The sequence below is a fragment of the Lissotriton vulgaris genome, chromosome 5 (assembly GCF_964263255.1).
Source record: "Lissotriton vulgaris chromosome 5, aLisVul1.2, whole genome shotgun sequence".
Classification (NCBI taxonomy): domain Eukaryota; kingdom Metazoa; phylum Chordata; class Amphibia; order Caudata; family Salamandridae; genus Lissotriton; species Lissotriton vulgaris.
This window is the reverse complement of record NC_141693.1, coordinates 364,923,355-364,946,222: the sequence shown is the minus strand read 5'-3', so window position 1 is coordinate 364,946,222 and position 22,868 is coordinate 364,923,355. Positions and strand designations below refer to the sequence as shown.

Sequence of the window (22,868 nt, the reverse complement as noted above, 5' to 3'; positions counted from 1 at the left end):
CTTGAATTATATACAACACTACATAGGGCGCTAAAAACTGGAAAAATTCACATTGGAATGTTTAGAACTCCAACTGCTCAAAATTACTCAAAACATAACCATGAACAAATCAATTTACACTGGAAGAATACTGAAGCATTTGCTGTGCGTAATATACTAAAAAAACAAAACATAAAACCGGTTTGCCCATAGGCAATTAAAACAGAAGTGGAATGCATGCAGGGTGAACGAACTGCTCAACTTTGCGGAAAATTGTTCTTTAAGTCCACCAATGCAGTGTGCTAAAGTGTTTGGTCTTTCAGGGCAGTTTCTCAACTAGTTTTCATCAGTGGTGGTTAAGTCCCCAGAGTAATCATTTGGGTCAGCAGCATCATCCGCATCTGCACTTTCTGCCTCCACATTATCTGCTCCTCATTTTCATCGTTTTCACCATCAATGTCCTCCTTTTCGTTTTGCTCATTGTCTTCATCATTCGCATCAGTTGTTTCCTCAACTACCGATTCTCCTGTTTGTTCAACGATTTCAAAGGGATTCTCACCCTAAAAGTAAACACAAGTTTTAAACCATCTTTAGCAAAATTTTGCAGAACAAATGCACACTAACTAGTTCAAAAGTAACAGCAAAAGTCTTGTGTACAGTGCAAGTAAAGAACTCAGATTTCAGATCACAAAAAAGCAGAAAGAATGTATTATTAGAAAAGGCATCTTACAACGGGGAGAACATATGCAGGACTTCTAAATTTTAGAGTATGTCCAGACAGGCCATAGGATGGAAAAATCCATGCCATGTCTATGAACGCCCATGAGCTCTGAGGAGTCCTTGTACAGAGGGGGCGGTGACTGGAATATTGAGGGTGGGCATCACATTTCCAGGAAATTAATTTCCTGCGAAACTACAATTTTTTTGGGGTGAAACTCAGTACGGAAGAAGTGTTATTTGCAAAGCTGAGGAAGGAGTAAACAGATCTGAACATTCAATATGCAGTGTGAGCCCTGGAGGCAGGAAGGGTGGAAGTGCATCCACAGCATTACAGGCTGCAAGCTAATTGTTGATGGTCATTAACTTATCAGTTTGCAGCATGTGTACCTGTTTGATTTAATTAATGATTTTATTTAATTTGTATAGCTCTTGAATCACCCCCAGGGGGGTATCTCAGCGCTTGGAAGCACAGCATAGGTCATGGGTACTCACAAACGTTCTCTCAGGGGCCAAATTTACACTGTGGTTTGTGTCCGAGGGCCGCACCAGTGGGGGCGGGGTCAGTGGGGGAGGTGGCAGGGCTAGAGCAACAAAAAAATACACAACTGACCATGAGGTTGATCACTGGTCCCTGCAGCGGACACCTTCGTCCACTGAGCCACCAGACCCGGGATACACACATCTCTTGCTCTCTCTTTGTCTCCCTCCCTCACTCTCCCTACCTCTCCCATACTCTGTTCCCCTCCCTCTGTCTTCCTCCCCCTGTCTCCCTTTCCCTCTCTCACTCCCTCCCCCCTTTCCCTCTCACTCCCTCACTGTCCCTTTCCCTCTCTCACTCCCTCACTCGGTCTCCCTTTCCCTCACTCACTCCCTTTCCCTCCCTTCCTTTCCCTCTCACTGTCTCCCTTTCCCCCTGTCACTCCCTCACTCTGTCACTCCTTTTCCCTCCTTTCCCTCCCTTTCCCACTCTCACTCCCTCACTCTGTCAGGGCAGTTTTCAGGAGTCTTCTGAATTTAAGATGGTCCAAACACTGTCTTAGGGCCAGCTGTAGTTGATTCCAGATGAAGGGTGCGAGAAGGACTTGCCTCCGGGTCTAGCCTTTTTTATGTTGGGGCTTTTGAGGAGCGATTGGGAGCTGGCGCGCAGAGTCCGAGCCGGGTAATAGCGGCGAAGTTTCTCTACTACATCGGGAGGGCCATTGCCCCAGATAGCTTTGTGTGTGAGACAGCAGATCTAGAATTTCACGCGCTGTCGTATTGGCAGCCAGTGTAGCTGATGAGGGAGGGGAGAGGAAGCTGATCTGGGGGGAGCATTCAGAACCGTGCAGGCGGTTGTGTTCAGTATCATTTGCAATTGGTTTAAGGAGGACTCATTTGCTGCGATCAATAGGGCGTTGCAATAGTCCAGCTTGCTTGGTATCAGGGCCTGTGTTAGGGTTTTCCTTGTTGTGTCGGGGAGATAAGTAAAATCTTTCCTTAGTAAGCCATGGGTGTGGAAGCAGGATTAGACTGTGTGAGTAACGTGTTTCTTCATGTTTAGGGACTGTTGAAGGTGAACACAGAGGTTTTTGACTGTGGTTGCCGGGGTCGGGGTGTGCCTAGTTCTGGGGGCCACCAGGAAGGTGACCAGAGGAGGGGGCATCTCCAAAGAGCAGAACCTCAGTTTTTGCAGCGTTCACCTGAAGGAAATTGCTTTCCATCCAGTGAGATTTCCAGCATTCCTAAAGAGAAGGTAGATTGGGCAGATTGAGAAGTTTTATTGAAAGAGAACGTAAGCTGTTGATGCTTTTATGCCTGTGGCTGAAGGGTTACCCATGTGTGGTGTGAAATTCGCTTTTAAGTAGAACTGCAGAATGGCCATATTTCTGGTTGAATACAAGACTGCAACAGAAATATACTTACTAGAAATACCAATAAAGAATTTGCTGGATTACATTTATATTTAAAGCAGACATCTCCAACGGATAGCTCTGAATCTACTGGCAGCTCACCAATACCCTGGAAGATTGGGGGTTTGACAGTGTGAAAACACGAGTCAGGATACAGGTATCCTGAACCTATAGGACACATGGGGGGACCCCCTCATGGGCAATTGCTTTTTTTTAAAAACCTATTAAAATTATAAGTGCTAACTTTTCTATGGTTGTGTGGGTAAAAATGAAACTAACGTCCCTGGAACCTTTGGCATTTTCAGTGGGTTGTAAAACGTTTTTTTTTTTTTGTTTGTTTTTTTTTTGGTGTAAGACATTTATTCTGTATTAAAGAGACAAATGATGTACACTGCGTCACGCCAACAACCCGGAGGCAGGCCGCTATCAGGTATACAATGCACAAGGGTCAGTAAAACAGTCCGAGGGCTATCGTCCAGCCGGAGCTGGCACTCCCAGTGATATATATAAAACAGTAGTAACGTGGTCGTGAGCAGTACAACACCTGCGCATAAGTGATCTTACTTTTCTCTCAGTGTCGCAGACATGCAGATGTATCAGGAAGCAACCAGGTCGCCTTGGAGCGAACAGCGGTCAATAACCCGCCGCGGCGGCCAGTAGGAAGGATACGTCCAGCAGCACTGTTTTCTCCCAACATACCCCCCCCAACAGTCAAAAAAACTAAAACAGCAAACTGCGGTGCAAGTACATAGAATTGCTATGCAACATATCATCCGTCCTTAGGGCTGCGCGGACCTGTGCTGGAGTGTCATGAGTAAAGGCGAGTCGCGATAAGGGTGATGGTGTGGCGATTGCCACCTCCTCCACATGTAGGCGAGAGAATAAAAAAAAGGGGGGGGGGAGGGAGGAAGGGGGGGAGGGGGGGGGGGGGGAGAGGAGGAGGATAAGTGGGGCTATTCGCCGAGGTCTGGGGCCGCAGGAGGGTCTGAGGGGATAGGGTCAGCGGCATATGCAGGGCCAATGGGGTTGCATGGCTAGTGCGTGTGACAATACAGGGCAGGTCCGCACTACCTCAGGGCTGACAAGCAACAAGCATTCAATCACGTAATGAACACAGTCAGCCCATATCATCTGAAACACCTGAATCCGGTGATCTCCCCAGGGTGTCCGAGCCCTCACGTTCTCTAGCCCACTGTATGAACGGGTCCCAGATATCAATAGGTCTGGAAGCGGTGGGCATAGTCTCCCAGTAGTGTGTCAGTTGTGTATGGCCATATGTTACATCTCTAATCCACCCCGTGAATGAGGGGAGAGCCCTCCTACCCCAATGTAGCGCGATCTGTCGTTTGGCATAGAGAAGGAGTAGGGCATGTAGCTTCCTGTCGCAGGGTTCAGTGTCTTTAACATAACCTAGCAAACCCAGGAGAGGAGTTGGTGTATCATTCCTATGCGTAATTTGATTTATGGCTGTAAAAACCTCCGACCAGTATGAATCCAGTTTGGGGCAGCTCCACGCCACGTGGAGAAAGGACGCATCTTCCCCTCCGCATTTCCAGCAGGAGGCATCTGCGCGGATGCCCATTCGGTGTAACAATGTCGGCGTGCGGTAATAGCGGTGTAGGAACTTGAAATGTATGAGCCGCAGTCGATAGTTCGGAGACAGTGCCGTGAGTTGCTTACAGCAGTACTCCCAGATGTCATCCGTTAGCTGATCAGTCAGATCCGCGGCCCATGCCTGTTTGGCCATGGCCTCAGTGATCGGTGCCTGCTCCTGCATGCAGTTATATAGTCTCGATACCAGCTTTTTGGGGGAAGGCCGTGAAAGCAGATTCTGGAGGGCGTCTAGTGTGCATGGCTCCTCTGGGAAGTGGGGTCCTATCTTTTTGCAGGATTCACGGAGGGAATGGTACAGTAGCGTGTCCGCGAAAGATTCTGGCAGGACATCCTCGTTCGTGTCCATCTCGACGAAGGTACCATCCGGATATAAATCAGCGAATGTGTGCAGCCCTTTTCCCCGGATCGTGAGGACGTCTCCCCTGGCGGTGAGACAAGGCAGCATCGGGTTACCCCGAAGGGGGATGGCCGGAGCATAAAGCAAAGAGAGACCCGCTCTCTTCTGCAGTTCACGCCAAGCCCAGCGGATCATCTCCACGGTATCCACTTCTCGCGACGGGCAGGAGACCTTACCGTATAGAGCCACTCGCAGCGGCAAAGGGGCGACCACGGCCAGTTCAACCGCCACATGCGGTTGATAGGGAGTAGGGAAGGCCCAGAAGTGCAGAAATTGCGCTTGGGCGCAGAGGGAGTAAAGCCTCAGATCAGGAGCAACGAGACCTCCTTGTCGGAGCGGTAGTGTGAGTAGGTCCCAGGAGACTCTCGCTTGCCCACCAGCCCACACCAATTTCAGCAATAGTGAGCGAACCCGAGCGTGAAAGTGTGCTGTCATTGGTAGCGGTACGTTCACAAACAAATATAAGAATTTGGGGAGAACCACCATTTTTGCTAAGGCTATCCTTGCGACTAGGGAAAGGGGCAGTTTGTTCCAGACCTCAATTTTCCCCTCCAGCCAGTCTACCGCCCTCCCGAAATTTAGTGTCCACAACTCCTGCACATCCCGACTGACCCAGACTCCCAAATACTTAACAGCGTCCGTCTCCCACCTCAAAGGGTAGTCCGGAGCCGGGCGATTAGTCTCGTCCGTCAAGGGGAAGGCAACCGATTTAGACCAGTTAATGGACACTCCTGCTAGGCCCTCAAATCTCACGAATTCCCGAAGTAGTGGATTCATGTTGTCCTTGGGATTGATGATGTATAGGGTGACATCATCCGCGTATAACGAGATTAGTAAGCTCCGAGAGCTAAATCCGATGCCCCTTGCAGTGTGGTGTTGTCTTATCCGAGCCACAAGCGGCTCCATTGCAATGGCAAAGAGGAGGGGTGACAGAGGGCATCCCTGCCTTGTCCCCCTGGAGACTCGGAAGGGCTTAGACACGAGACCGTTGACACTCACCCTAGCTCTAGGTTCCGTGTACAGTAGTTTAATCAAGGTCATGAAGTTTTGGCTAAAGCCCATCCGTTCCAAAACTTTAAACAGATAAGGCCACTCTAAGGAGTCAAATGCCTTGGTGGCGTCAAGGAACACCACCGCCGCCTGTACAGATGGATGCAAGTAGTGGAGAACAGAAAAAATGGTTCTGAGGTTATGTGATGTTGCGCGGCCCGGGATAAACCCCGACTGATCAGGGAGTGCAATCATAGGCAGCATAGGCTGCAATCGATCCGCAATTACCTTAGCGTAGATTTTAGCATCGACGTTTATCAGAGAAAGGGGCCTATAGGAATCTAGGTGTAGCTCGTCTTTATCAGGTTTAAGGAGTGTAATTATTAGGGCTTCCCGCATGGAGTCTGGTAGGGAATTCAATTCGAGGGCCTCAACAAACACTGTATGCAGTTTCGGCGCCAACTCATCCACATAGGTTTTATAGAAGGCTGTTGTCAGGCCATCTGGGCCAGGGGCTTTGTTGGCCGGCATGCTTTTTATCACCTGGGCTATGTCCTGGACCGTGACAGTGAGGTCCATGTATTGTCGGTGGTTATTGTTAAACCATACGAGAGCTATGGAATCCAAAAAGGCTTGCAAAGTGGGCGGTATCGTGGGCTGCCTGGAGGTGTAGAGGGAGGCATAGAAATCCGCGAAGGCGCCTAGTACTGCCTCTTGGCCCATCGCGAGGTTCCCGGCCTTGTCATATATGGTGTGGATGTAATTGGATTGTGTGCAAGGAGTTATCAACCTAGCTAGTGTTCTGCTCGGCCTGTCCCCCTCCCCATATCTCCCCATATCTGCGTGCTTCTGCCCATTTTCCCAGGAACCGTACTTCCCTCTCCGCTTCCTCATTAAAAGCTAGCAGCTTGGTTTTCAGAGCCCCAGCTATCTCCAATGATGGGTCAGCACTAAAGGCAGCGTCTAGGTCTCTCAGTTCCCCCTCCAGCTTAGCTAACGTGTCCCTTATGGCACGCAGGACTCCCGCCTTCCGTGCTATGCACTGACCTCTGATCACAGCCTTAAAGGCGTCCCATTCTATGGCCTCAGATGAGACTGATCCAGTATTTTCGGCAAAATAATGGACTATGTCGTCTCTAATTTCTTCTACAAATACTGGGTCCGTGAGCGCGTGTGGTGGGAGGCGCCATGTGAATGGCCTGTAAATAGCGTTTGGGGGTCGCAGCTCCAATCCGCATGGGGCGTGATCTGACAGCGACCTGGCCAGTATATCAACCTTTGTCACCCACGTTGCAACCTCCGGAGACACCAGCCAGAAGTCTAATCTGGACCAGGTAGCCTTGTGGCAAGTGTAGCAAGTACCCACTTTGGCATCTGGGTGCCTGGCTCTCCACACATCAGAAAGCATACCCTCCTTCATCACATCTAAGACTGCCTGTCGCGCTCTAATATGTGTCGGCCTGCTTACGCCTCTACGGTCCATTTCATCATGCAGTACAATATTGAAATCACCTCCCAACACAACTGACCCACAGTCCAGTAATGTAATTTCCGCCCAAACCCCTCTGAAGAAATCTGGGTCGTCCACATTTGGACCATACACTGCAGCTAGTACAATAGGCCGCCCCTGCAAGGAACCGTGTAATAAGACATATCTCCCCTCCACATCAAGCACGCGAGAATGTTCCCGCCAATTAACCCCCTGCGTATGAGTACAGCAACACCCCTCGCATAATTTGAATAGATAGCAGAGTAAACATGAGCCCATCTGGAATTCTTCAACCTGGGCGAGGGGGTCGAGTTAAGATGAGTCTCCTGTAGGAAGCAAATGTCTACATTATGCCTTGACAATATGCCATGCATTAAACGAGCTTTCTTGTAATCTCCTAGGCCTCTAATGTTCCAAGTCCAAAGTTTAATCCCTCCCATCGAGCAGGTGTAGAAGAGACTGTTTTATCTCCGATCGCCCCCACCCCCCATAGCAGGAAGGTCGCCCACACATCATGACAATCAACACAATGCGCAAACAGGTAGTCCAAATTAGCCGTACATTGCACCAGATAATAACTAGAACTTGTAACGTCAAAACCCCCCCCCCCACCACCCACCACCCTCATCAACCCCCCAATCAGGTCGTGAAAGAACCCAAAAGAAAGCACGCAGGGCGTGCGAAACCCCCAACATCAGCGATAGTGGGAAGCACCCCATGAGGCGTGGTGCGCCCAGCGTACACCCCCGTATGCACGGGGTGGCTACTAACAAATGTTTGACCTCCTGGTGACCAGCGGAACTCCCATCCCAGGGTCCACGAAACACGTCAGTTAACCACAGCCACAAAGAGAGCATGGAGCCAGCAGCCTCAGTTTGACGCCCAAGGGCGCCTCAGCGACTTACCACCATTTACTCAGTTCAGACGCAATACCTGCGCGCCCAAGGGAAACCAGGCGTCCCCTCGAGACTCGAAGGGGGGCGAAGGTGCAGCTGTGCAGTTCAAGTCTCCGGCCAAGTGTAGAGCTCAAATGGCGAGACTGCCCAGTTTTGCTGTGTAGCTGCAGCGTGAAAGGCAAGACAGCACCAAGGCACAAAATGGCGGGCACCGGAGTTCAAGTAGTGAGGCAGTGCGGTAGTGTGCCGACTAATTAGGCTGCAGGGCCAGTAGTGCAATGGAGACCCGGGGACCCGGGCAGCAGGGAGCAGCAGCGTTCAACCGGCACACAGTTCACAACAACGGTCGGCAGCCGATATGTCAGGAGTAATGGCTTTGCGGGCGGGTTCAGGCCGGACTTCGCCCCTCCTCAGCTCCGCATTGCTTCTGCCCTATCCCTCATGTGCCGCTCACCAATGGTGTCCCTGTCTCCCAGCGAAGTCCCCGGTTCCCGGATCGCTTACCACAGCTCCGGGTGCAGACTCACGTTTAGCGCGGCGCCCCTTCTGGAGTCCCGGTCGGAGCAGGGGCGGTCTTCTTTCACCGCGGTGCCCAGGATCACAGCAGTCAGTCCCCAACAACTGCGCGATCGGGACTCACCAGTGCCTCGGACGGTCACAGCTTCCTCCCCGACACAGTTATCTGCTACAGCACGGCGGGTCCCCGGGTCTCTGGAGGCCCACTCAGCCGGGTCTGGCTCCTCTGGAATGCGGCTCCACCGGCGCAGCCTCGGCCCAGGCCTCGGGGGGGATGGATGCGGGCGGGCCACGGGCGCCTGCTCTGGGCACCAGGTTCAGGCAGAAAAGGGAAAGGCTGGTTCCGTCTGAACTCAACAGGAGGCAGTTCAGAGAGCAGCCGCTGGGCGGCGCGCCTGGCGTTTACAAGAGAGCGCCAACCTGCCAACCACTCCCAAAAGACAATGAGGCATTGCCCTGGCTGCCGTAGCCTGCCAGGGAGAAGAGCGCAGAAGAGCATGGCAGGCAGGGGGTGCACAATAATCGAGTGAAAGCCACAGACGTATGCCAGCTGCACCCTGGCCATCAGACCCCATCTCTGCCCGCCAGCGACATAATCTTCGAACTTCGCCCTCTGGTAGCAGCGCACACACCCAGTCTACCCAGCCCGTCATCATCCCAGGCTGTGCGCCTCACCCATCGGTGCCAGCTAAACGAAAACTGTTTAACCGGACCACACATACCCTGTCGTCGGACCTACCCTCTGGTGCCAGCCACACAGTGGCGGCTGAATGGCACCGGCTAGACTTGGAACCGCATTCTCCCTTACGAGCCAATCTCTAGAGATAGATAGAGGTAGGGCGATAGATAGAGGGAGGGAGGGCGATAGATAGATAGGAGGGCGATAGATAGAAGGAGGGCAATAACAGACAGATGTCCCTTCCAATGGCTAGCCTCCATTTATGGAGCTAGCCAATGGAAGAGCAGGCGGGACAAAGCACCCATACTGCTAAACAAAAGGTTTCGCCTGCGCGATCGCTGCTGCGCAGCAGATTGCCAGGCGAAACCTAAAAACCAGAAGCTGTCTATCTAGAAACATACCTTTTTTTGACCGCATTGCCATTTGATCCAGGTTTTCTCAATTTAGGTTTTTTGCCGACAAACGCCCCTCCAACAGGTTTATTAAGCGATTGCATCATCTTTCTTTTCATCCATCTTCCAGCAGGCCCACCAAATACCGCCATAATCCTGCAAATTGATAACATAAAATTAGCAGAGAGTATGCAGATAAGGCAAGTTACATGGTGTGCAAAAATGTGTTAACAGTTTTATAATAATGGCAGGCATAATCCAAGAACCAATGTTGGGTGGTCAAGGAATTCGTAGGCTAAGCAGCAGTTGTTGCCATTCTGGTAGGTGTAGATACTTCTTGGCTACAATTATGAAAACTGCAGTAAGGACACTGCTGTACAGGTTTTCATTTGCATTAGTGAGTTGAGAAATAAAGAAGATAAAATGCTTATAAATATGTGTGTGGTTGGGTCTGGTAGCGCGTGTGGTTTGGTTGTGTGTGGTGTGGTTGTGTGTGAGAGAACAGGGAGTTAGAGAAGAAGGCGGGGTGAAAGAACAGCAGATCAGCACAGTAAAAGAACAGGGAGTTAAAGAAGGAGGTAGGGTGGAAGAGAGCAGCAGATCAGCACGTGAGAAGACAAGAGAACAGGGAGTTAGAGGAGGAGGTAGGGTGGAAGAGAGCAGCAGATCAGCATGTGAGAAGACAAGAGAACAGGGAGTTAGAGGAGGAGGCGGGGTGGAAGAGAGCAGCAGTTCAGCACGTGAGAAGACAAGAGAACAGGGAGTTAGAGAAGGAGGCAGGGTGGAAGAGAGCAGCAGATCAGCACGTGAGAAGAGAAGAGAACAGGGCGATAAATAGAGGGAGGGCGATAGATAGAGGGAGGGAGGGCGATAGATAGAGGGAGGGAGGGAGGGCGATAGATAGAGTAAGGGAGGGGCGATAGAGTAAGGGAGGGGCGATAGAGTAAGGGAGGGGCGATAGAGTAAGGGAGGGGCGATAGAGTAAGGGAGGGGCGATAGAGTAAGGGAGGGGCGATAGAGTAAGGGAGGGGCGATAGAGTAAGGGAGGGCAATAGAGTAAGGGAGGGCAATAGAGTAAGGGAGGGCAATAGAGTAAGGGAGGGCAATAGAGTAAGGGAGGGCAATAGAGTAAGGGAGGGCAATAGAGTAAGGGAGGGCAATAGATAGACAGATAGATAGAGGGAGGGTGATAGATAGAGAGGGAGGGCGATAGATAGAGAGAGGGAGGGCGATAGATAGAGAGAGGGAGGGCGATAGATAGAGGGAGGGCGATAGATAGAGAGAGGGAGGGCGATAGATAGAGAGAGGGAGGGCGATAGATAGAGAGAGAGGGCGATAGATAGAGAGAGGGAGGGCGATAGATAGAGAGAGGGAGGGCGATAGATAGAGAGAGGGAGGGCGATAGATAGAGAGAGGGAGTGCGAGAGATTGAGGGAGGGAGTGCGATAGATAGAGGGAGGGAAGGCGATAGATAGAGGGAGGGCGATAGATAGAGGGAGGGCGATAGATAGATAGAGGGAGGGAGTGCGAGAGATTGAGGGAGGGAGTGCGAGAGATTGAGGGAGGGAGTGCGAGAGATAGAGGGAGGGAGTGCGAGAGATAGAGGGAGGGAGTGCGAGAGATAGAGGGAGGGAGTGCGAGAGATAGAGGGAGGGAGTGCGAGAGATAGAGGGAGGGAAGGCGAGAGATAGAGGGAGGGAAGGCGATAGATAGAGGGAGGGCGATAGATAGAGGGAGGGAAAGCGATAGATAGAGGGAGGGAAGGCGATAGAGAGAGGGAGGGAGTGCGATAGATAGACGGAGTGCGATAGATAGAGGGAGGGAGGGCGATAGATAGAGAGAGGGAGGGCGATAGATAGAGAGAGGGAGGGCGATAGATAGAGAGAGGGAGGGCGATAGATAGAGAGAGGGAGGGCGATAGATAGAGAGAGGGAGGGCGATAGAGAGAGGGAGTGCGAGAGATTGAGGGAGGGAGTGCGAGAGATAGAGGGAGGGAGTGCGAGAGATAGAGGGAGGGAAGGCGATAGATAGAGGGAGGGCGATAGATAGAGGGAGGGAAGGCGATAGATAGAGGGAGGGCGATAGATAGAGGGAGGGAGTGCGATAGATAGAGGGAGTGCGATAGATAGAGGGAGTGCGATAGATAGAGGGAGTGCGATAGATAGAGGGAGGGAGGGAGGGCGAGAGATTGAGGGAGGGAGTGCGAGAGATTGAGGGAGGGAGTGCGAGAGATTGAGGGAGGGAGTGCGAGAGATTGAGGGAGGGAGTGCGAGAGATTGAGGGAGGGAGTGCGAGAGATTGAGGGAGGGAGTGCGAGAGATTGAGGGAGGGAGTGCGAGAGATTGAGGGAGGGAGTGCGAGAGATAGAGGGAGGGAGTGCGAGAGATAGAGGGAGGGAGTGCGATAGATAGAGGGAGGGAAGGCGATAGAGGGAGGGCGATAGATAGATAGAGGGAGGGCGATAGATAGAGGGAGGGAAGGCGATAGATAGAGGGAGGGAGTGCGATAGATAGATTGAGGGAGGGAGTGCGATAGATAGATTGAGGGAGTGCGATAGATAGAGGGAGGGAGGGAGTGCGAGAGATTGAGGGAGGGAGTGCGAGAGATTGAGGGAGGGAGTGCGAGAGATAGATGGAGGGAGTGCGAGAGATAGACGGAGGGAGTGCGAGAGATAGAGGGAGGGAAGGCGATAGATAGAGGGAGGGCGATAGATAGATAGAGGGAGGGCGATAGATAGAGGGAGGGAAGGCGATAGATAGAGGGAGGGAGTGCGATAGATAGACGGAGTGCGATAGATAGAGGGAGGGCGATAGATAGAGAGAGGGAGGGCAATAGATAGAGGGAGGGAAGGCGATAGATAGAGGGAGGGAGTGCGATAGATAGATTGAGGGAGGGAGTGCGATAGATAGATTGAGGGAGTGCGATAGATAGAGGGAGGGAGGGAGTGCGAGAGATTGAGGGAGGGAGTGCGAGAGATAGACGGAGTGCGATAGATAGAGGGAGGGCGTTAGATAGATAGAGGGAGGGCGATAGATAGAGGGAGGGAAGGCGATAGATAGAGGGAGGGAGTGCGATAGATAGGTTGAGGGAGGGAGTGCGATAGATAGATTGAGGGAGTGCGATAGATAGAGGGAGGGAGGGAGTGCGAGAGATTGAGGGAGGGAGTGCGAGAGATTGAGGGAGGGAGTGCGAGAGATAGACGGAGGGAGTGCGAGAGATAGAGGGAGGGAAGGCGATAGATAGAGGGAGGGAAGGCGATAGATAGAGGGAGGGCGATAGATAGATAGAGGGAGGGCGATAGATAGAGGGAGGGAAGGCGATAGATAGAGGGAGGGAGTGCGATAGATAGAGGGAGGGCGATAGATAGATAGAGGGAGGGCGATAGATAGAGGGAGGGAAGGCGATAGATAGAGGGAGGGAGTGCGATAGATAGAGGGAGGGCGATAGATAGAGAGAGGGAGGGCGATAGATAGAGAGAGGGAGGGCGATAGATAGAGGGAGGGCGATAGATAGAGGGAGGGCGATAGATAGAGGGAGGGCGATAGATAGAGGGAGGGCGATAGATAGAGGGAGGGCGATAGATAGAGGGAGGGAGTGCGAGAGATAGATTGAGGGAGTGCGAGAGATAGATTGAGGGAGTGCGAGAGATAGATTGGAGGGCAATAACAGACAGATGTCCCTTTCAATGGCTAGCCTCCATTTATGGAGCTAGCCAATGGAAGAGCAGGCGGGACAAAGCACCCATACTGCTAAACAAAAGTTTTCGCCTGCGCGAACACTGCTATGCAGCGGATCGCCAGGCGAAACCTAAAAAACAGAAGCTGTCTATCTAGAAACATACCTTCTTTGACCGCATTGCCATTTGATCCAGGTTTTCTCAATTTAGGTTTTTTGCCAACAAACGCCCCTCCAATGGGTTTATTAAGCGATTGCATCATCTTTCTTTTCATCCACCTTCCAGCAGGCCCACCAAATACCAGACTTTTCTGGTAGTCGACAACAATTCCAGGTCTCTGAATACCGCCATAATCCTGCAAATTGATAACATAAAATTAGCAGAGAGTATGCAGATAAGGCAAGTTACATGGTGTCCAAAAATGTGTTAACAGTTTTATAATAATGGCAGGCATAATCCAAGAACCAATGTTGGGTGGTCAAGGAATTCGTAGGCTAAGCAGCAGTTGTTGCCATTCTGGTAGGTGTAGATACTTCTTGGGTACAATTATGAAAACTGCAGCAAGGACACTGCTGTACAGGTTTTCATTTGCATTAGTGAGTTGAGAAATAAAGAAGATAAAATGCTTATAAACATGTGTGTGGTTGGGTCTGGTTGTGCGTGTGGTTTGGTTGTGTGTGGTGTGGTTGTGTGTGAGAGAACAGGGAGTTAGAGAAGGAGGCGGGGTGAAAGAACAGCAGATCAGCACAGTAAAAGAACAGGGAGTTAAAGAAGGAGGTGGGGTGGAAGAGAGCAGCAGATCAGCACGTGAGAAGAGAAGAGAACAGGGCGATAAATAGAGGGAGGGCGATAGATAGAGTGAGGGCGATAGATAAGATAGGGAAGGAGGGCGATAGAGTAAGGGAGGACTTTATTTTTCTGACACCGAATCCGACATTGAATTTCCTGCCACCCCTGGGGACGGGAGCGATTAAGGTACACATGAAAACACCCAGCGAGCGGACCGTTCTGTTCCTTCATCCAGACCTGCAGGCGCAAGGCGCAGACTACCTGTCGTTCCAACCCATGACGGGGCGAGACCGGTGGACATTAGCAGGACCGGCAGACTGTTAGGACCGCCAGCTAAACTTAAGGACTACATTTGTGGATAGTGGAACCTTATGTTCTCTATCTGTTTCTACTGTTCCCATCACCCCCAAAGGAGGGGGATGTGTTGTGTTTATAATACTTGTGTCCCTCCTAGGACACCTTACTAGACGTGCTTCACAGTGTCCCTGCGAGGACACCGTTTAGCAGTGAGGTCACCAGCTGATAACTGTCACATATGACAGTTACCAGCTGATCGCCGAGCTGACTGCCGCTTCGCTCCATGTTAGGAGCAAACGTGTTGGTCGGAATAAAGAAGTTAAGAACACTCAATAGTTTTGTATTCTTAACACACTTTGCCAGGGCCGGTTCTGGTTCCCAGTCCGGCCCTGCAAGAGCATCGCCAATACCTGCTTAAAATATGCACTAGATGCAGTGGAAACATCAGACCGACATTATGATAGGAATCACTGAGAGAGCTATGCCTCGTTAAGAATTTCAGGTTTTAAGTTCTTAGGCGCTAGGTGGTACACTGGTGAATGGCCGCCATTAAGTTAGGCTCTCACCGTCCGGAGATCTAAATCCAGCATTTATCCTTTCAAATCGGAGTATGCTTGCTTTGTCATGGGCAGGAGAGCATCAGAGCAGTACCACCGTTGAGGAGTATGTATCCTCCTGGGAGCGAGAATGTCTGGGCAATAGTACTATCGAAGAGTATGCAGCCTGCTAGTGGGAGAACATCTGGTACTACTGCTATTGACGAGTGTGCAATTTAATGGGCAGGGGCATGTTCTCGCAGTACCACCATTGAAGAGTATACATCTGTTAAGGTGGGACAGCATCTGAGCAGTATAAATCCTCATGGACACGAGAGCAGTAACAGGGTCCCACGGGTGGTTATGCGTGTGTCCCTCCCCAATCCCACTTGCATCGCTACTATTTTCTTGAATGTCTCCCCAATTCCTAGGTATTATAAGTTGAGAGCAGTAGAGGTGGGATCAAATGCCTCCTTTAAAAAACAGAGCAAATGCTCATTAACCACATCAGATGAGACTTGCCTTTTTAATACGCAAATCTTTACCCATGTGGACAGCAGACTCCTTAATCCAAGTATATGCAGGGACAGATGGACAGTGACCTGGGCATGACCTGGGCAGCCCTCTGGGCCTGGTAGATGGACCAAGGGCTGAGTGGAGCATTATCGGGGAGTGTTTATATCAGGGAGGGATGTAAGAAATGGCGACAGGCTCAGTGGTTCTCGCAAGGTACTAAAATGGACGGCCTTGCAACCGACCGAGCAAAGAGACTTATGATTGACTGAGGAGCAGAGTGTGGACCCTAATACCCTGGTCTTCATTGCTTGAATTTGCTCGCGAGAAAGAGTGGCCGAATCGTGTCACTCATAATTACACTGAAATTAAAAAAAATTCACACATAAGCATTCTGAAACTTGGCATCTATCTGATGTAAATATTATTTCTCTCTGGTCTCACAGTCGTCCCTGGCATCCCAAATTCGAAGGCGAATTGCGACGCGATATCACAGAGAAGAAGGTGGTGGCCTCTGTCTGATGTCGTCGTAGGTATTGTGTTTCACCACTGCGGCGCACGCACGGTCTCCGCGACCTCAGTCCACTCCCTGGAGGGCGCGTGACCGCGCTGTGATGAGTCAGAGAGCAGGTGCCTTTCTCTTGAGCTTCAATTGCAACACCGTTCACCGCTCAGATTCCATATCATTTACCGCCCGCCTTGTAGCAGTAGCTCTTCGTTTATAGAAGATCTCAAAGACTTCATCAGCGACCAATACTCTCAAAGTGACAATCAGACCATCGTGGGTGACTTCAATCTCCACTGGGGCGCACCACAAGACTCCTCTGCGAACTCACTGGCCACCTTCCTCTCGGCAAATGATCTTATCCAACACTGCACTGAACCAACCCACTCTAAGGGCGCAATCCTGGACCTTGTTATTTCTAAAGCAGGCATGCTTTCTACTACTACCCCTATTCATGTAGATTGGTCTGACCACCACCTCATCCCATTCTCTCTTCAACTTTCACACTCTATAACTCTTGGCCAACCCAAGAGGGCCATCTCCTGGTTCTGTGATGCCAAAAACATTGATGTCGGTCCCCTCTGTGAATCAGCTTTGCTTTCACTTCCAAGGCTAGACCCGAACATAGCTGTTGACGATCTCACCTCCCAATGCCTCACAGTTCTTGAAGCTGAAATTAATAACGTCGCTCCACTCAAAAGCAAAAGGATAAGGCCCACTCCCTCAGCACCTTGGTTCAACAAATCCCTTTATGAGGAAAGGAAGCAGCTAAGATTCCTGGAGAAGCAATGGAGGCAATTGCCTTCCACTGACAATTTAGCCTTGCTTCGCACAGCAAGATCCAAATACCACAAGCACATCTTCCTTGAGAAAGCGACGCACTTCAAAACCCTCCTTGATTCCGCCAAAAATAGACCCAAAAAACTATTCGATCTCATCAAGACTCCGAGCTGCTCTCCCCCAACCTCCAAGGTGGAGGATTCTACAAAGAGAGCAGCGGATTTCGCTACTTTCTTCGATGGAAAGGTGAAATCACTTGTGGATCAGGTTGCTCATCCTACACCTCCAGAGGAGCGCCAATCCTTAGCCATTTGGCAGAGCTTTGACCCCATATCTGAAGATGCCCTTCTCAAATGCATACGCGAAACAAAGCCCTCCAACCACTCGCTTGACCCTATCCCCAGTGCCATTGCCTTTGACTTCTATGCCCATTCCCTCCCCTGTTGGACCACTCTGATCAACCTCTCCCTCTGGCAAGGCTCCCTTCCTGTCCCCTTCAAAACTGGGCAGGTCACCCCTCTGCTGAAAAAGCCCACTGCTGATGCGAATGACCTCAATAACTACCGCCCCATCACTAACCTTCCCTTTCTTGCAAAGATAGCGGAAAGATGTGTAGCCAAACAACTCTCTCGTCATATCAAGGACAATGATCTTCTTGACAATTGTCAGTCCGGCTTCATCCAAAACTGCAGCACTGAAACAGCCCTACTGCAAGTGGTTGATGATGCGCTGAGGATACTCGACTCAGGGGGGTCCTGTCTGCTAATTCTCCTTGACCTCTCCGCAGCCTTCGACACTGTTAATCACAACACGCTCCTCAATATTCTTCAACAGAGAATGGGCATGGAGGGCACTGTGCTTAAATGGTTTGCATCCTTCCTCTCTGACAGATCTCAAATGATCAAAATAGCGAACAGTCTTTCGTCTCCTGTGGCGGTGGGTCAAGGTGTTCCCCAAGGCTCTATACTTGCACCCACACTGTTCAATCTCTACTTAGAACCACTGGGAAACCTCCTAAGCAAATCCGGGATTCACTATCATCTCTATGCAGATGACACTCAACTCTACCTCAAGGTTGCCTCCACTCATGATCTCTCCATCCTAAAATCTACTCTTGACTCCATTCAAAACTGGATGTCATCTCATCAATTAATTCTGAATCCCTCCAAAACTGAATTCCTCCTCTTCTCCTCCTCACTCTCTCCTCCCCCGGTTCAATCATGGATGGATCAGATGAATCTACTAAACAACAAACCCATCATTGTCGACAGCGCAAAATCTCTTGGTGTCATTCTAGACAAAAAACTCAATCTAACTCCCCACATCAATTCTATTGCAAAATCTGCTCGCTACCAACTGCGCCTTCTTTGGGGAATCCGTCGCTTCTTCCCGGAGCAGGACCTTATAACCCTGGTGCAATCGCTGGTCCTCTCCAGACTAGACTACTGCAATTCTCTTGTTACTGGCCTCCCCAAATCTCACCTGTCCCCACTTAAGTCTGTCTTCCATTCAGCAGCTCGTTTCATCTATGGGGCCAAAAGAAGCGATCACATCACACCGTTGTTATCCACCCTCCGCTGGCTTCCCTTCGAGGCTAGAGCTATCTACAAGACCGCTTGTATCACCCACAAAGCCTTGCACTCCTCCTCTCCCCGCTACCTGGTGAATAAACTGAAACTCTCTGGAGGCTGTAGACCTTCACGCAATGCCGAGAATCTACTGCTTGAACCTCCCACTTTCAAGAAGGAAAGAACAATGGCCCAATCCTTTTCAGGCAACGCAGTGAGAATCTGGAACTCGTTTCCGCCTGAGCTCCGGACCACCGCCTCCTCCCAGGCCTTCAAAAGGGACCTCAAAGTTCTCCTCCTCCAGAGACACCTCCAAAAGTAATTCACGTCCTCTTGCTATTCGGAGGAAGACTTCCCACTACTGATATTTTTTACTTTCCATGACCATGGGAGTGCCTTCCCAGTGTTTTCCTGTGGTGGGAGTGTCTGCCTTTTTGCAGTATTCTCCATGTACTTGTGTTCGGTGCCCTTTTGTAACATGCACACAACACTTTGCCCTTGTAACCCACGGTTGCTACCTCTCACATGTTTTTACCTTTGATACTTGCACAAGTGCCACCTTGCCTACGTAACGCCTGTTCTTGTGCCTAGCACTTATTGCAGTATTATACCTCAAATTATACTCTGTTTTCTCTTATAACTGCCCACTTGTCACTTTTCCTCTTGTGCACTTTTGACTACCTCATGTATTTTTGGTTGCTCACAATTTTTACAACCTCAAGTATTTTGTTTGCTCACAATTGTCACTATTACCTTTACTACCTCATGTATTTTTGGTTGCTCACAATTTTTACTACCTCAAGTATTTTGTTTGCTCACAATTGTCATTATTACCTTTACTACCTCATGTATTTTTGGTTGCTCACAATTGTCACTATTACCTTATGTAAGTAACGTATGTTTTAGTAATCTGCTCTTCTGTAATGTTTCTCATTATGTTCCATTTCTGTTCCCAATGTGAAGCGCTCTGACGCCTCCGGGTAAAGTCCGCGCTATGTAAAAATGCATAAATAAATGTAGGACATCTAAGTAACTAGCTCCGCACCCCCGCACCACCCTAGTGACGCCACTGTGGCGTCTTCCCACGGAGCGCGACCTGCGAGCCTGTCGGATCTGCCACCCACGAGAGGCACCCCCGCACCACCCTAGTGACGCCACTGTGGCGTCTTCCCACGGAGCGCGACCTGCGAGCCTGTTGGATCTGCCACCCACGAGAGGCCGCGGCACTGCCTAGGGAAACGGGCCGCATAAGTACAAGGCCTGGAGGGGAGACCATCCTTACCTAGGCTGCCGCATTCACGGAGGAGCGTCCACCTCCTGGCAACGTAGAAAATGAATGTGCGCACAAACCTTAATGTGCGCATGCGCATGTGCGCACAAACCGGGGGTGCAGTCCCTGATGGGCGGGGTATTGAAACGTCATAAAAATTAATGTGCGCATGCGCACCATTGGTGCGCATGCGCACAATGACAGGGGGGGCGCTCAATCATGGGAGCAGCGGATTATAGAACACCGGCCGCCCAAAACAACACAGCGCCTCAGGACCTCTCACAAGGCCCTCCGGGTCCCGCACTCCGCCGTTAACAGCCCCGCCAGCTGCGCCTCCGACACCTCCAGAGGGGTGGGACCTCTGAAAAACGCCTCGAGCCCCGCCCCTGCAGTAGGCCACCAGGCGGCTCCAGGCCGCGATCCGCACCGGCCTCGGGAGCCGCCACGCACCTTCGTTCCTCGGTGCACAGCCCTTGTCGTCACGGAGGCCACTCCGCCCTCTACTCCGCCAGGCAGCGTCGGCTCCTCCTCAGGTTCCACAGCCCTCCGGGGGCTCGGATCAGTGCACGGCAGCCCCGAAACTCACCCCGCGCCTGTGATGGCTGCCAGCCTCACCGCACAGCCCTCTGCCTCGGGCCGCCTCACTGCCGCACTTCGCCGCAGCCAGGCACAGGTCAGTCCGGCAAGCTCCCGCTGCAGTCTCGCACCAGCACCGCACAGTACAGGCTCTTGGGGCACCTCCCGCAGGGTAAATGTAGGATAATTAAGGGTTGTTCAGGACGGAGCTCTACACTGGCACGTCCACCATGTTGGCTGGCTAGCCACGCCCCCTCGACAGGCAGGGGAATCCTTGGTGTTGGTTTCTTTGTGGACAGGGCCGTGGCCCTCTGGAGCTCTTGGTCTTTAGGGATGGCAGGCAGCCCTCCCAGGGTTGTGTAGGTTGATAGGTTGCAGGACAAGTCGCTTCTTCAAGCAGGTTTCTTCGAAGGCTTTAGACCGGCTGGTAGGGCTGCGGGCAAATCAGCTGTTGTCTGGAGTTTTCACTGCTGCACAGCTCTTCGTTCCTTTTTCTTCTTTAAGTCACCAGGGATTTGAGGATCAAAGTTCCAGGTTGCCCATAGATACTCAATTTAGGGGTGTTAGAGGTACTGGCAGGTAGTAACCAATGGGCTACTGACATGTAGGGTGACTACTTTCTTTGTATGTCCCCTCCCTTTTGATAGGGAGCATCCCCTTATGCTTTTGGCTAAAATCCATCCATCTAATATGGAGGATTTTCTAAGCCGGGGTCACTTCAGCTCGGGATACCTTAGGGGTGGTCCTGGCTGAGAGGGGACACACCTCTCCTGTTTACTAATTTTGCCACCGAGCTTGCCGTCAAAAGTGGAGCTTGGTTAGGGGATCGGGCATCTCCACTAGCTGAAAAGGGCCTGGCTAGCATAACAAAGGGCAGGAAGCCTTTGAGGCTCACCGCCCTGAATGCTGCTGCTCATGTTTGGGGGTAAGGGAGAAGCACCTCCACCACAAGCAGGCTTTATTTCTGACTCACAAGAGCACTAGGCTCCCAATGCAGGCGGTCAAAAATATGTCTGAAAGTGGCAGGCTGATGCAGACCAGAAAGTTGGTTGTTATTCAGGGGTCATCTTTAAGATGCCCTCTGAGTGCATTTCACAATAAATCCAACACTGGCATCAATGTGGGTTTATTATGCTGAGAAGTTTGATATCAAACTTCCTAGCATTCAGTAAAGCCATAATGGAGCTGTGGAGTTCTAATGTCTAAGAATGGACTTAGACACTGTAGAGGCATATTGCGCATGCAGCTATGCCCTCACCTGTGGTATAGTGCGCCTTGGGGTTGTGAGCTCTGCTAGAGGGGTGACTTACCTATTCCACAGGCAGTGGTTTGTAGGCATGGCATACAGTGTGCCATGTTGACTCTTCAGTTTTAGCTGCAACTAAACACACAGTCTGCAATGGAAGTATGTATATGTTTGGCGAGGGGTCTCTGAGGTTTGCTTGGTGAGGGGTCTCTGAGGGTTGCATAATAAGTGCTGCAACCCTTAGAAATCCTCTCTAGTCACAAGGCCTTTAGTACCAGTGGTACCTTTTACTAGGAACATATATGTGTGCCAGAGGTGTGCCAATTGTGGAGACAAAGGAACAGTTTTCAGAAAGAACAGAGACACTGGGAACCTGATTAGCAGGGACCCAGTGCACATTCTGTCAAAGTGCATCAGAAATCAGGCAAAAGGTGATGGGAAACCATGCAAAAAAAGGCACATTCCTACACTAACTATAAGCTAAAACGTGTGTATCCCCAACTATGGCAAGGTCTGCCCCTTACCTACCCTAAACAACTGAAAAATAACTTTAGGAAGAGAAAACAGTCAAGTTTTAAGGAATAGTTTGATAGAGCTTCCACCTAGCGGTCACTGCCACCTAGTCATTATACCTACCATTAGCAGCTTCCACCCACCAATCCCTGACCCAAATACGTAGAGATCCACTTGGCAGGTCCCCTCAAAGGTGCCCCATATCTCTGGTTCCTGAAGTCGGGCCTGATATGCTGCTGTGCATTGACATGGTCAAGGGACTCAAATTGGGCTATCTGCAGTCATTGGAGTTACCGCCGGTCTTGGGCCAAAGGTGTCCAGGGTAGATTCCACTTCTGAGTTTGACGGAGTGACAGACAGCCCGGGGCTCCTCCCCTCCGTTGAGTTGTGAGATTGACGGATATTCACTACTTCTGCTACCTTCTAACTCTTCCCAGCGTGACTGTGAAGATGAGGGACGACCAGCTGGCAAGGTTCTATCGGCTGCTCCTCTTTCGACCAACTTTCTGCCAGGCTCCCCTCCCAAGGCTCCCCTATTCGTTACAGCCACCTCCAAACCTCTGCTGGTGTTTCAAAAAAATGCGTATGACCGTCCTTATCCATATGCCGGATAAAGGAGCGCATATGTCAGTCCTAGTTGCCTTAGTTTCGCCTTTAGTTTAAAAAAACAGGTGCCTATTCAGCTGGGTTTGCAAAGTAAAGTCCAGAAAGAGGTGGACCACTGACCAGGGGCCATGAGACCTGACCATTTGAAGGATCTGGTCCCAGTCTCTGAAGTTTAGTCAGTCATTCAACAAACTTTATTCGGTTTGACAACTATAAAAATGTCATAAAAAATACGTAAAGTACATAAAAAACAGGGACATAATCAAAAATCATTACATAATTATGCACTAACCATGTGAAATCCTCTCAAAATTGATGTTCTTAATCGGATAAATTAAGTGTTAGGGGTAGGCCGAGGACAAGTCTGCTTGCAGCACAAACAAACATTGGCAACGCCAATAGGTCACATCTATAACGTCCCCAGCGGGCGGA

General features: G+C 50.7%; 1 long non-coding RNA gene across 1 annotated transcript; it reads right to left on the bottom strand.

The window, feature by feature from the left end:
• Positions 1-289: 289 nt before the first annotated feature.
• On the bottom strand, positions 290-19,551 carry LOC147710911 (uncharacterized). The gene is made up of 3 exons (XR_015295655.1): positions 19,508-19,551; positions 13,403-13,592; positions 290-539 (listed from the first exon to the last, which is right to left on the bottom strand). It is a non-coding gene; the product is annotated as an uncharacterized LOC147710911 (long non-coding RNA).
• Positions 19,552-22,868: the final 3,317 nt, after the last annotated feature.